Source organism: Apodemus sylvaticus, chromosome 8, assembly GCF_947179515.1.
Source record: "Apodemus sylvaticus chromosome 8, mApoSyl1.1, whole genome shotgun sequence".
NCBI lineage: Eukaryota > Metazoa > Chordata > Mammalia > Rodentia > Muridae > Apodemus > Apodemus sylvaticus.
This window is the reverse complement of record NC_067479.1, coordinates 96,894,000-96,904,146: the sequence shown is the minus strand read 5'-3', so window position 1 is coordinate 96,904,146 and position 10,147 is coordinate 96,894,000. Positions and strand designations below refer to the sequence as shown.

Here is a 10,147-nt window from a genome sequence, read left to right as displayed (position 1 = left end):
TCTATCCTGTGGAGCTCTGCTGGGGTCTTAGAAAGAGCCAGTCTTCCATATTGGTATTCCACACATCTCCTCCCATACCTTAACCATTCGGAGAAGGGAAGCCATTTTGATTCAACTCCTAGGGATTTGAAACTGAGCCTCTGGGAGCTGAGGGTTGGGACTGGGGAGCCGCATGGACCCGAGCCTGCTGGGCACACAGCTAGTAACCAGCAGAGACAGAATTCAGACATGGGAGTCGGGCTGTACTTTCCCTTCTGTTCCTCAGTCCCACCTGTCTCTGCTTGACTACCAAACACACAGTCCCAGGGGACCTTTGGTGAAACCCGTGTTGTCCTGCCAGTCATTGGCGAAGCAGCTTTGTCATTGGCTCAGGATGGGAAGGGCAGGTCTTCCTGACTTCCCCACTTCTGCTTTCTCCAGGAAATGAAGAGAAACCCAGCACAAGTGATTCATAATGAAACACGGTTGTGGATGGCTGCCCTGCGAGGCCGGGTCTCGTTCTGTCCCCCTGAGCTGAGCCATTGGAGGCTGGGGATGGAAGCACCCGCACCATGTGACACCCACCACCCGCTTTGACTGCCACTCCTCCAGGTAAGTCTTCCTGCTCTGGGACAAGAGAGATCAGCCAGGTGGCGGCTGTTTGCTGTGGTAGACTACCACACTGCCTCCTGCAAAGCCAACGGCGGAGCACATATGTGACCGCCAGTACTGAGCCTGAATCCAGGGTGACAGAGAGGAGGGATGACTGGCAGGAAGTGATCGGTGAAGGGGGTCGTTGTGGTCAGCGCCTCCCAGCACTCTTGTCGCTAGAGGGCTTTTGTCACTTGTGAGCTGACCAGGCACTAGCTTATTCAGTACTCTCTGGACACGGGTGTGTTAAGTCCCTTCTCTAGACTCTGCTGAGACGTGGGAGTCTGCCACAGCTGGGGAAAACTAACTCTGGCTTGTGCTGCTATCAAGGTATAGAGGGGGACACTGAGATGCTCTTCTCTGAGTAGCTCTCCTCTGGTGTAGCTTCTGAAGTGTAGACCACCCACCCTGGCCTTCAGGGTGGCTGGGCAGACCTGGTCTTGCCCTTAGCTGGCCCCACCTTTGCCTGCCCCAGGATCTGGTAAGTAGAAGTCTTTTAAGATGGCATTTCTTCACCTGAGTTTGTCACACTCAACCTTTGAAAGCCAAGGTTTCTGCATAAACAGCAACATCTGGGTCACTGAGGAGTCATCCTTCTCTCTTTCAAAACTTGGCTTTTGAGAACCTAATCCTTTGTCCCATTCTTTCTGAAGTGATAACTGGGCATTATGTGCTACCCTCCTAGGGAATAATTCAAATATAATTGTCTGCATTTCTATCCATTTAATTGTTCACTGAACACTCAAAATTGGTAAGGGGACAAGTAACAGACAGGGGCCTGTGGTGCGCTGTGCAGCGACATGAAATGGGTTGGAGGTCAATGTGTGGGAAGGACAGGGAGGGTGCACGTCTGCTGAGAGGACTCTGACGGACCTCAGGCCTGCACTGTGGTTTCTGAGAATTTCTCTTAAAAGCCTTCAGGAAGGTTTGGAGGCCAGCAGGGTGCTCTGTGGTGAGGTGGTGAGGCGTGCTGGGGACCAGCCAGAGGTTGGGTATGGGCTCGTGTGGGAAGATTTTCCTGTCTCTACATCCTGAGGCTCTGGTATGAACTCCTATGGGCCTGAAAGAATTGTCTTTTTTTTTCGAAATAAAAAGAAATTATTTGATTATCTTGTATATGTAGGTGTTTAGCCCGAATGCCCTTCTGTCTTAGCTTTGGGTTTATTGTTCCCTTGTTTTTATTTCTGATTTCCCAATATCTCTAAACTGTTTAATATGTGCCTAGGAGTTTGAACGAGAATACCGTCCTCAGGCTCATAATTTCATACCTGGTCTCTAATTGGTGGAAACGTTTGGGAAGGATTAGGAGGTGTGGCCTTGTTGGAGAGGGCACGTTATTGGGGGTGGGCTTTGAGGTTTCAAAAGTCCCCTCCCTCTGTTTCTAGTGAGGATCTCTCTCTTTGCCTCCTGGTTGTGACTTTAGATTCTCAGCTGTTCCTGTCTCTGTTCCTGCCACTGTTCCTTTGCTCTGACATCATGGAGTCTAATCCTCTGAACCCGTAAGCCCCAAATTAAATGCTTTCTTTTGCAAGTTGTCTTGGTCATTGTGTTTTATCCCAGCAACAGAAAAGTAACCCAAACTATATCTGGCTTTCTTTTATACATTTTTGAACTTAGCCTGAAGTTAAGTGTACACACACACACACACACACACACACACACACAAAATCCTGTATGCACGAGTGTGTGCATGTGTGTTCAGGTGCACATACCTGTGTATGCACATGTAGAGGGCAGACTTTGACTTCAGATGTCTTTCTCTATTTTTCTGCATCTTTATCTTAGAGACAAGGTCTCCAAATCTAGAGCATGCCCTTTGGATAGACTGATTGACCAGCAACCCCAGGGAATCTGCCTTTCTTTACCTCCCAGATCCAGGGCTATAGCTCTGTGCTGCTGTGCTGGCCTTTATGTGGAAGCCAGGAAACAGAACTCAGGTCAGCATGTTTACACAGCAGGCAATTTTGCACTATCTCTCTAGCCTGCATTAAACATTATTGATGACTTGCTTGATTGTCTCAAAACTATGTTTTTGAAATTTGTCTGTATTGCTGCAAATCTCTTTAATTTGTTAATCTCTAATTCTGTGTAGCATTTGTTTTGTGAACATGGTTCTCTGAGAGTCTGCTGATAGGCATGTGAGGCATTTCTAGTTGTTTATGTCCTATTACATAGTGATGCTATAGCTCTTCTTTTACATCATGCTAGCTTATATGTAACAATTTCTCTGAAGTGTATATCCTGAAAATAGAATTGGGTCATAGGCAAATGTATCTTTAGCCTTAATGTGTGCTCTGAAGATCAGTTCCAAGAAACCCTTACACTTTTCTGCAGATATTCAAGGCCAATCTATAAACTGGTACAGTACATGGGTGCTGCCTGCATATAATGCCCCCTCCACGTACAGCTGCATCCACAGGTATGGAACCTGAGATCCACCATGCGGATTATTTTACTGAACCACCACCAGCAGCAAAGCTGCTTCTGTTCTGCCTTTTCGCCAACATTTGATAGTAGCCATATTTTAAAATGCAATTTAGCCTTTCGTTTTTCAGTCCTTTATCCAGCTGGAAATTATTTTTCTCCTGTTCTGTATGGGTTAAATGTTTTTTTAAAAATTATTTTTGTATTTTTGAGACTTTTGTATGCGAGCACTATATAGCACTTCCACATTCCCTTCAAAATCTCATCTCCCTCTTTCCAAAATCCATGGCCTTTTCTTTGTTTATAATTCTTACATGTATGTACACGTGCACACACACACACACTTAGTACATTTAATGCTGCTCGTATGTACATGTGCCCAGGGCTGACCTCTTAGGATTGGTGACATCCTATGAGAGATCTCATGACTGAAAGAAACTTCTCTCTGTCTCTCAGAACCATTGACAACCTATAGCTCTTGTTGCAGGCTTGGAACCATGTGGAATTGTCCCTGTCTGTGCTGGCATGTCTTCTGTGTTGCCATTATACTGGTCCTGTTCAGGCACCCTTACTGTTGAGATTTGTGTGTGTGTGTGTGTGTGTGAGTGTGTGTGTGTGTGTGTGTTTTCCTTATCATGTCTAGGGGACACTATCCAGCACAGGCACCACGGGCCTCTGGCTCTTACACTCTTCCCACCCTCTCTCTGTGATTTCCCTGAGCCCTCAGTCTCCCTAGGCTGCACTGTAGATGTATCAGTTGGTGTGGGGCCCCTCATGGTCCCTTTCTCTCTGCATTTTGAACAGTGATAGATTTCTGTAATGGTATCTGCTGCAAAAAGCAGCTCCTTGATGAGGAGCAAGAGCTGCTCTTATCTGTGGGTGTAAATGCAAGTGTTTAGAATGTAATTAGAAATCATGTTGTCTTAAGAAACAACAGTAGTTTAGCTGTCTTTTTCTTTATATAAAATTTCAGATGAGCATCTACTGAGCTGCAACACTATCCTAGGCGAGCATCTCTGCAGTGTTACAGCGCTATCCTAGATGAACATCTCTGCAGTGTTACAGCTCTATCTTAGATGAACATCTCTGCAGTGTTACAGCTCTATCTTAGATGAACATCTCTGCAGTGTTACAGCGCTATCTTAGATGAACATCACTGCAGTGTTACAGCGCTATCTTAGATTAACATCTCTGCAGTGTTACAGCTCTATCCTAGATGAACATCTCTGCAGTGTTACAGCTCTATCCTAGATGAACATCTCTGCAGTGTTACAGCTCTATCCTAGATGAACATCTCTGCAGTGTTACAGCGCTATCTTAGATGAACATCTCTGCAGTGTTACAGCTCTATCCTAGATGAACATCTCTGCAGTGTTACAGCTCTATCCTAGATGAACATCTCTGCAGTGTTACAGCGCTATCCTAGGCGAGCATCTCTGCAGTGTTACAGCTCTATCTTAGATGAACATCACTGCAGTGTTACAGCTCTATCCTAGATGAACATCTCTGCAGTGTTACAGCTCTATCCTAGATGAACATCTCTGCAGTGTTACAGCTCTATCCTAGATGAACATCTCTGCAGTGTTACAGCTCTATCCTAGATGAACATCTCTGCAGTGTTACAGCTCTATCCTAGATGAACATCTCTGCAGTGTTACAGCTCTATCCTAGATGAACATCTCTGCAGTGTTACAGCTCTATCTTAGATGAACATCTCTGCAGTGTTACAGCTCTATCCTAGATGAACATCTCTGCAGTGTTACAGCTCTATCCTAGATGAACATCTCTGCAGTGTTACAGCTCTATCTTAGATGAACATCTCTGCAGTGTTACAGCTCTATCCTAGATGAACATCTCTGCAGTGTTACAGCTCTATCCTAGATGAACATCTCTGCAGTGTTACAGCTCTATCCTAGATGAACATCTCTGCAGTGTTACAGCTCTATCCTAGATGAACATCTCTGCAGTGTTACAGCGCTATCTTAGATGAACATCTCTGCAGTGTTACAGCGCTATCTTAGATGAACATCTCTGCAGTGTTACAGCTCTATCCTAGATGAACATCTCTGCAGTGTTACAGCTCTATCCTAGATGATCATCTCTGCAGTGTTACAGCTCTATCTTAGATGAACATCTCTGCAGTGTTACAGCTCTATCCTAGATGATCATCTCTGCATAGTTGTGGTGCTGTGTCTCTTTTTTTCTCTGGTGCCATGTTTAGGAGATGCTTCCACCCAGTCAATCACATCAGCACATTCACATCCTGATTTCTTTCCACTCTCCCACCATCCTCTCCCCTTCCCCAGATTCTCCCACTTCCATTTCAAGATCACTTATAAATGGTCATTGGTTTCCCACACGATGGCCAAGGCTCCCACTGCATTCCTGATAAGGTCCACCATTACCCCAGAGTCCTGAGGAAGCTCACCATTCACCCCAGCTTACGGCTGCTTTCTCATTTTGTCTGTCATTCCCAGCACTAAGCAACTTTACTTACTGTGGGTTTGGTTGTTATACATCTTTGCTAGTTTTCTTTCTCCTTCAGCGAGTCGCTCTTGCACATAAAGTTTAGAATCAGCTCAAGGAGCTCAACAGAATTGCAAAGCTCATGTTCGAATGAAAATAGAATTCAGGGAGAAGCCTTGTCTTTGTGAAGACAACTCACCCAGCAAACACAGTTTGTCTCCCTATGTAATTAGGTATTTAAAAATTTCCCAATAAGATTTTATACTTTTTCTCTTAAAAGCAGTACGTCTACTGTCTAGATTGACTCCTACCTTGCTTTTATTTTATATCATTTTAGCATTACTAATAAAAATATGTGTGCGGTTGTTGGTATGCCCTGACATGGTTATATAGAAGTTGTTTTGGCTCTTATCTGAAGAAGAGGTTGTGGGAAGTGGGGAAAAAGCAAGGCTTTGGAGCCTGTGCAATACTGTGGGCTGGGGTGACAGTGGGTTCCCACAAGCTGATAGCAGGGGAGATGGTGTGAGCTGATTAGATTCCAGACACTGCTTTGAGAGTGGGGCTTGAACACTTTCTATGCATAGACTGTGGGAGAAAAGGCGAATGGGAGATGAGTTCAGAGTGTCAGGGACACTGGGGTTGCCCAGTACAGAGCTGGGCCGAGGGCATAGTTGAAGATAAGGGAGTCAGTGGTGGGACAGGAATGGGAAGGTGGAGACAGGCATCTGAAAATCACGTGTTGGCCCCACCCCTCCCTCAGCCCCAGTTCACATTAACAAAACAAGGCAGCTTGGTCAGTCACCTGGAGCAGGGAGGAGCTTCCAGAGTTCATTGGCTACATCAAGGTGGGAACAGCACTGATTTTAATTACAAGAAATTCAACACATTTGCCTGTGTTATCTCCCTCCAAGTTCAAAGCACAAATGTCCAGATGGAATACTGTTTCCCGATTATATTCCTAGGTCTTTGGCTGTTGGTCTCACCTGAAGCTCCTGCACATGTCAAAGTCTTGCATCTAAAGGTCTAGATCTGTAGTATCAAATACAAGGGGTGCCATATTTAAAATGTGGGCCAGTCCAAATCGAGATGCGCTGTACATTGAAGATGCTGCACACTGATGTTCAAGGATATTATGAACTGACATCAAAGTATGAAGTGTTTTATTAACAGTTAAAAATAATGATAAATAAAAAACTATTTTCCACGTGTGATTCTAGAACCAAGCATCTGTAAGGTTCTAGGATCTGCCACCCATACCAAACACCAAGGATGCTTAAATCATTTACATAAAATGTCATAATATTTGCATACAACCTATCACACCTCCCATTTACTTTAAATGGTTTTAAGAATACTTAAAATATCTAATTCAATGCAGATGATATGTAAATGGTTGTTATACGGTATAACTTACACCGTATAAGTGAGTGATGAGAAGAAAGTCTATACTTGTCTATTAACAGATGCAAATTTTCCTATACTATTTCCTGTTCCAGATGTAGAACTTGCAAATGTGGAGAGCCTACTGAGAAGCATATTTTAAAGTGAATTTAATTTTTTTTCATGCTGGCTACCAGAAAGTACAAATCACACACTTAGATTAGGCTCACTGGCTGGCTTTATATTTGCACTGCTTAGCGCCTGTCAGAGACAGGGTAATGCTTGTCCCATGACTTCTGGGAAGGACTTGTCAGATAAGTGCTAAGCTGCCAGCTTCCATTCTAAGAAAGGAAGTATTGATGCTAACAACGGAGTTAGGGCCATAGGAACCAGACAGTGGGATAAAACTCATCTAAACCCCAGACTGAGATTAGCTTCACACACACACACACACACACACACACACACACACACACACACACACAGAGAGAGAGAGAGAGAGAGAGAGAGAGAGAGAGAGAGAGGGAGAGACATGGGGGGATGGGGGAAGGGAAGGAAGGAGAAAGAGAGAACCTTTTGCCCTTTTGCCCTTTTGCCCCAAGACAGTGACTGAGCTGGGATTTGATCCTTGCCATACTTGATTTCAAAGCCCGTGCACTTTGCATTGAACGGTGTAGCCTCTAAAGGGTTGAAGGGCTAAGAGTCCTCGATAGTCGCCGTGGCAGAGCTGTGAAGCTTCTCTCCACTTTAGTTAAATGATTCGCCAGACGGTCCTTTAAGAATCCATAGTCTCAGATGGCAGGAAGGAAACAAAGTCCCTGTGGCAAGGGTCCCTCTGCCCTCTGAACAGTCTGAGCAGCCGGATGCTGGGCTATGGGGGAGGCAGCTCAGGGAAAGGAAGATTCCTGGGAATTCAGCCTGGTGATATAAGAAAAACGGCAGCGTATTATGTGTTTATGATATAATGTAGGGAGTTATATAATTACCTATCAATTGTACACTGTGCTTGTGTTGGAATAGAGTATGAAAGATGCATTTTATCATGTTTCCTATTTCAACACAATTAGAAAACTTTCTAAATACATGTTGACCAATTTTTTTTTATTTATTTATTTATTTTTATTCGATATAATTTATTTACATTTCAAATGATTTCCCCTTTTCTAGCCCCCCCCCCCACTCCCCGAAAGTCCCGTAAGCCCCCTTCTCTTCCCCTGTCCTCCCTCCCACCCCTTCCCAGTTCCCCGTTCTGGTTTTGCCAAATACTGTTTCACTGAGTCTTTCCAGAACCAGGGATGTTGACCAATTTTTAAAATAATATTTAATATCAGTTTTAAGTACATATAAGACACCCTTAAGGTTACTTATTCCTCCCCAGCCCATCCTCTGCCCTTCCTTCTGCCCCTCTCTCCACTTAAGACTCCTTCTTCAATATCTGTCTTTCCTCTTTGAATCTTCAGAGCTATACTGTAGCCCTCCCTGAAGGCCTTTCTTCCCTCTCCGCCATCCACAGGTTCTTCCTAGTTTCCTGGATTCCATAAGTGCTTCAAATTAAAAGCACAGGTTGAAGGGTTTGCCTCTAAGGTCCACATGTGAGTGAGAATATCCGGTGCTCGGCGTTCTGGGTCAACGCGACCTCATTTGGTGTAAGGCTTCCCTACTCAACCGTTTGCCTGCACATTTCAGAATCTCATTTTTCATTACACCCAATTGGAATCTTTTATCTAGTCACTGGTTGATGGACTGCTAGGCTGTTTCCCTGTCCTTCCTACTGTGGGTAGAGCACTGGGGACCAGGAATGAGCCTGTGTCTCCGTAGCAGGAACCGGCTTTGTATATAAGCCTAGGAAGTTGTACAGCTGTAGATCTATCCTGGTTCTGGGCGGACCTTACATGTGATTTTCATGCTAATTGGCCCAGTTTGAAACTCCCACCCACAGTCAGTAAGGGGTCTCCTCCCTGCCCCCACCCTCTCTAGCACTTGTCTTCTTGGACTTTCTTAATTTTAGTCATTCTGACTAGAGTAAGAAGAAGAAGCCTCAGGCTAGTTTTAGTTTTGCATTTCCATAATGGATGGTTGAGGATGGGGAACTTTTAAACATATTTCTTAGCCATTTGTATTTTGTCTGAGCACTCCCTGTTCAGTTCCACAGCTCACTGTTAATATAGCTGTTTGTTTTCTTGGTGTTTAGGACTTTAAAAAAATTTTTTTTTGTTCCTGTACATCTTCTGTCAGATGTACATCTGGCAAAGCTTTCCTCCCATTCTCCAGGCCGCCTCTTCTGTCAGTTAGCTGTTTCTGCGGCAGCAGAGAAGAGTTTTCATTCCGTATATTAATATTTGCTGATTGCTGGTCTCATTTCCTGGGCGTTGGGTCCTATTCAGAAAATCCCCGCCTGAATCCATACCCTGGTGCACCCTCTACTCTTTCTTCTTAGTTTTTAGAGGTCCAGGTCTAACGCTGAGATCTCTGAGCCATGTGTAATTGTGCAGGGTGAGAGGTAAGGATCTGGTTTCACTTTTCTGCAGGTTGAAATCCAGGTTTGCCAGCACCATTGTTAAAGATCCTCTCTTTTCTATAATGTATATTTTTGACATCTCTTCTAAAGATCATCTATCTGTAGTTACATAGAGTTATCTATGAGTCCTCTAGTCGATTCCACCGAGCTCTCTCTCTCTCTCTCTCTCTCTCTCTCTCTCTCTCTCTCTCTCTCTCTCTCTGTGTGTGTGTGTGTGTGTGTGTGTGTGTTTACCATTGCTCTGTAGAATAACTTGACATCAAGGAATTGTCTAGCAGCATTTTAACTGCTCAGGATTGTTCGGACTACTTGAGGTCTTTTGTGCTTCCCTATGTTCTTTATGATCTCATTATACAGATTTCTTTGTGAGGTGGAGGTGGTTAATGCAGACGCTCACAACTGATCAAAGTGCAGAGCATGAGTGTCTGTGGAGCGTTTTTCCATAACTGGGACATCTCTATTACACTTCCCCAAGGAACAGGGATCACTGAAGAGTGGGAGGAAGAAGAATTGTGAAATAAAAAGATCTGGGAGGTCAGAGTGAGCCAGGGTCTTCAGGATACAACACTGCACTTGTGAGTTTAGCATGTGTATGTGCATGTGTGTGCTGTGTGTACTGTGTGTGTGTGTGTCTGTGTGTCTGTGTGTGTCTGTGTTGTATATGTGTGAACTCCATAAGCTCTGACCCCTGAGGAGCTATGGTTAGCTGATTGTTCCTGGGGGAAGGAA

At 44.5% G+C, this 10,147-nt stretch overlaps 1 protein-coding gene across 3 annotated transcripts in view; it reads left to right on the top strand.

Annotated features, from left to right (window-relative positions):
* Positions 1-425: 425 nt before the first annotated feature.
* The window catches only part of Wdfy4 (WDFY family member 4), a 232,315-nt gene continuing 222,593 nt past the window's right edge, over positions 426-10,147 (top strand). Inside the window, exon 1 of one of the 3 annotated variants that reach the window (XM_052190142.1) lies at positions 426-591. The gene's annotated coding sequence lies outside the window, so the exon portion shown is untranslated. Of the gene's footprint in view, positions 592-642; positions 1,112-10,147 lie in introns of those variants that run through there. The other 2 variants (XM_052190140.1, XM_052190141.1) reach the window with 2 other exon arrangements.